The 4,409-nt window shown below is 34.6% G+C and overlaps 1 long non-coding RNA gene across 1 annotated transcript; it reads left to right on the plus strand.

The window, feature by feature from the left end:
• Nucleotides 512–1,340, plus strand: LOC110265543. The gene is made up of 2 exons (XR_002351692.1): nucleotides 512–871; nucleotides 1,098–1,340. It is a non-coding gene; the product is annotated as an uncharacterized LOC110265543 (long non-coding RNA).

Below are 4,409 nucleotides of genomic sequence, written 5' to 3' on the forward strand. Positions count from 1 at the left end.
AATATATTCTTATTCTATGAAGTAGTCAACAAAAAATAATAAATTAAAAAAATGAGTTGATAATTTTAATATAATTGTAATATTGTAATATAATTATAATAAAGCTATTTTTCTAAATTAGTATAATCATGCACTACTAGAAAACTAGTTATTACAGATGGATATTTTCGACGGATTTTATTCCACGGAAATACAGACGAAATTTCAAAAGAATTTTTTGTCGGAAAATAAAAAAATAAATTAGTATAAATTACAGACGGAAAATAGAATCCGTCGATAATTCTGTCGATAAAATTATTTTTTTTCGTGGGAAATGATTACAGATGGAAAATCTGTTTATAATTAAATAGACAAAACGTTGTGTTTTATTAAATTATTACAGATGAAAAATCCATCTGTAATTTAAATTTCCGTCAGAAATATTGAGGTAACCCTAACTCAACCCTACCTTCTCGAGCTCCATCCACACCCTACAAAAGTGAGAGCTTTTTCCTCTCTCCGTCCACGCTCTCTTCATCGCACGAGCTTCTTCCTCTCCTTCATATTTTGGAATATAAACTTGTGCTCCTCCGCTCCCCTCGCTGGAGGTGCTACCGTCCTCCTTTTGACGTTTCTCTTGAGCTCAGAGACGGCAGCTCCATTCACACTCCACACAAATCTAACGAGCTTCTCCCTCTCTCGGTCAATGAGCTGTTTTTTTGTCTCCGTCGCACGAGCATCTTTTGCCGCTGCCGCCGCCGCTCGCGTCGCACGAGCCTCCTCCACCGCCGCTCTCGTCGCATCTTCTCCCTTCGTCATCGTCCCTTGGAGGTTAGATTTTTAATCCGCTAATTAACCGAAACTGAAGCCCTCCATTTTTCTTCGCTTGGAGGTTAGTTCGTTTAGCGTTTCGTTCCTTTCGTTGTTCTTGTGATACGATTTGATAATGGTGATTGATGATTCTGTTATGTTAATTTTTGCAGGAGTTTAATTTGGGAAGGGATAGGGTAAGCATTCGCAATGAGTTCATCACTAAACTCTTAATTTCAGAAATGCAAATTGTTTTGTTAATTTTTATTCGATGCATTTCATTTCAGATAAAAATATTGCAACATGAGATTTCATGCAGATCTGCTTCAATCAAAACAAATGCCCTAAAAGCTGGTAGTAACGATGAAGGAAGACAACATAATATGGTGTTGTCTATAGTATTGAAGGAAAAAGGGAAGAGTTTTTGGAACAGCTTTTGAGTTCTAGTAACAGATCAAGATCAAGGAGTGGAAAAAAGAGATATTCATCTGAGGAATTCTCATCATCTTCTTCAGATGTTAGTAAGGATTTCAAAGAGAAAAAAGGGGAGGCATCAAAAGACAAATAGAAAACACGGGAATAAAAAGAGCAAGGTAAAAGGTGAAGCTACAAATATTGCAGTAGATTCTATAAGTGAGAATAAAATTTCAAGAAAAGAAATGGGATTGGATTGGATGCTTAGGCCTGAGAGTAAGGGACCAACAGTTTCAGATACAGTGGAGAAATTGCCAGAGGAAGATCCTATTGAGGAGATATGAATTAGTGTCGATAATTTTTTTCCCTTTAGCTTCCTGTTCTCCTGTTTAGTTCTTTATTTATCTTCTAACTGTTTGTTGTTTGTTAACATTTTATTGCTTACTTGAATTTCATTTTATTGAAAAAAGTTTGGTGGTCTCATTTTTTACTATACCATAACAAGAATAGAAATAAAAGGACGAATGAAAAGAGAAGGCAAAAGGTAAACTAAATAGAATTAAATATGATTAACAAATGCGAGAAAAGAAAAACATATGTTATTATATTTCATCACCCCAGTATAAGTTTTCCTGAAAATAAATATATGAGAAGAGCATGTTGAAATGAAGAAAGCAAAGAAAGTGTATTAAAAAAATGTTGAAAAAGCTTTCAGATAACAGGCTTCAGTAAGAATGTACCTGTTGACCATTTTGGCTTTTCTAAATGAGAACAATGAATATGTTGACATTTGCTAATATTATTCACAAAAGTAAATATCCTGATTCTTACCTATGATTTGATTTTTGCTGTGTGTCTACAACCTATTTGGCTCATCTACTGTTGTATACTTTTGTTTGAATTCAGTGAAATACTATGATGCATTTATTTAAAGAATGAGAGCGATACAAAATAGACAAAATATCTCGGTCATGGAAGAAAATATGCTTATTCATGTTTTCTTCTAGTCTGCAAAACTTTTTCCTTTAGCTGCACTAGTATACAGAACTTCGAATCAATGATTAGCAGCTAAGAACTCATCTTTTAACACCAAAACTTCTAATCAATGACTAGCTGATGTATCCTTGAATTATTTTAATTATTTAGAAATAAATATAAATGATAGTTGGACTGCTAATTATCCAAGAGAATGTGCTTATAGGCCTTTATGTTGGATTCAGAGTATGAAGCTCATGTTTTAGATTTTGGGACTACTAAGTTTCTCAAGCCTGGTTCATATAGTTGGACAACATTTGCTGGTACTTTTGGCTACGCTGCTCCAGGTTACACCTTTTCCCTTATAACTTTGAAATGATAGTGATCACATCATTTTTCACTTGTTCTGTTGATTTAGTTTATATTTCATTTTTCTCTATTAAGATAATAAGATCTTTATATGGTAAATCTTTAAAATGAATTAAGCTTATGCAATATTTACTGTCTATTCTATATCATTTTTCACTTGCTGCAGTGTGATGTACCGCTATTTGGTGGTGCATCCTATGTTGAATTTAGGGGATTTTACCACTCTTTTCCCACTTTTATCCACTAAAATAGCATGTTTCATGATCGTCTCCTAATTTGTGTTTAAGTGTGAAAACATGCTTTTTAAGTCTTAATTAGCTAAATATAATTCACCTTTGATTCCACTAGATGCCTTGATGTGTGTGTTAGTAATTTCAGGTTGAAAAGGCTAGGAATGGATCAAAGGAATGAAGAGAAAAGTATGCAAAGTGGAAAAATCATGGAAAATCAAGGATTGGGAGAAATTCACTCCATGCGCACGCATAGCAGACGCGCACGCATGAAACGATGAGGTCGCATGGCGATGCGTACGCGTACATGACGCGTACGTGTGGAACGCAATTCATCAAGCGACGTGCACGCGTGCTGTACGCGTACGCGTCGATGCTCGCACGTGACCCACTTAAAGTGAATCCGCTGGGGGCGATTTCTGGGCTTCCCAGGCCCAAATCCAACTCATCTCTGATGCTATTTAACCCAAGGATTGAAGGGGAATCACAACTTTTGAACATATTACATTAGTTTAGTTTACTTTTGGAGGGAAAGTTAGTTTCTAGAGAGAGAAGCTCTCTCTTTTCTCTAGAATTAGGATTAGGGTAGAACTAGATTAAGATTTCTTAGATCTAGGTTAATTTCATGCTTAGATTTACTCTTCCTTTTGGAATTCTTCTTCTTCTACATCTCCTCTCTCTAGTTTAGCATTTAATTCTTGTAATTCTCTACTCTTATGTTGATGCATTTTTGTTTCTTCTATTTCTCTTTTAATGCAATTTATGATTCATGTTCCTTTATTGTTGAATTGCTTTGTTGTTGTTCAATTCCTTTTATTTTCCTCTTATGCCTCTCAAATGTTTGATAAAATGCTTAGTTGGATTGTAGACTAGATTTTTCTCCTCTTGGCTTTGGTAGAGTAATTAGTGACTCTTGAGTTATCTAACTCCTTTGTTGATTGATAATTAGAAGTTGCTAATTGACTTGGATGCCACTAAAGCTATTCTTTCATCTAGATTAGGCTAGGACTTGTGGACTCAAGTTAATCTATCCACTTGACTTTCCTCCATGGTTAGAGGTTAACTAAGTGGGAGCAATGGACAATTGTTGTCACAGTTGATAAGGATAGCTAGGATAGGACTTCTAATTCTCATTCCTTGCCAAGAGCTTTTCTAGTTGTTAGTTTATTTCTTTTGCCATTTACATTTCTTGTTTCTTATCTCAAAAACTCTAAAAGATACTTCATAACCAATAATTGAACACATTATTGCAAATCTTAGGGAGAACGACCCGAGGTTTGAATACTTCGGTTATTTTTATGGGGGTTTGTGCTTGTGACAACCATGTTTTGTATGAAAGGATTCTTTGTTGGTTTGGAAACTATACTTGCAACGAGATTTCATTTGTGAAATTCTAAACTATACTAAAATCCATTCATCAAAATGGCGCCGTTGCCGGGGAATTGCAATGGTGTTATGTTATTGGTTATTGTATATATGTGAATATTGTGAATAGCTTGATTTTTGGATTGCTTGTTAGTTTTTGCTAGCTTTAGGATTTTGTTTCATTATTTCTTATTAGCTTTTTTTTCTATTTTCTCTTTTCATTATGAATTCTCACTTTGGCTATGAGTTTGGTTCTAACTATGTTGT

The sequence above is a fragment of the Arachis ipaensis genome, chromosome B08 (assembly GCF_000816755.2).
Source record: "Arachis ipaensis cultivar K30076 chromosome B08, Araip1.1, whole genome shotgun sequence".
NCBI lineage: Eukaryota > Viridiplantae > Streptophyta > Magnoliopsida > Fabales > Fabaceae > Arachis > Arachis ipaensis.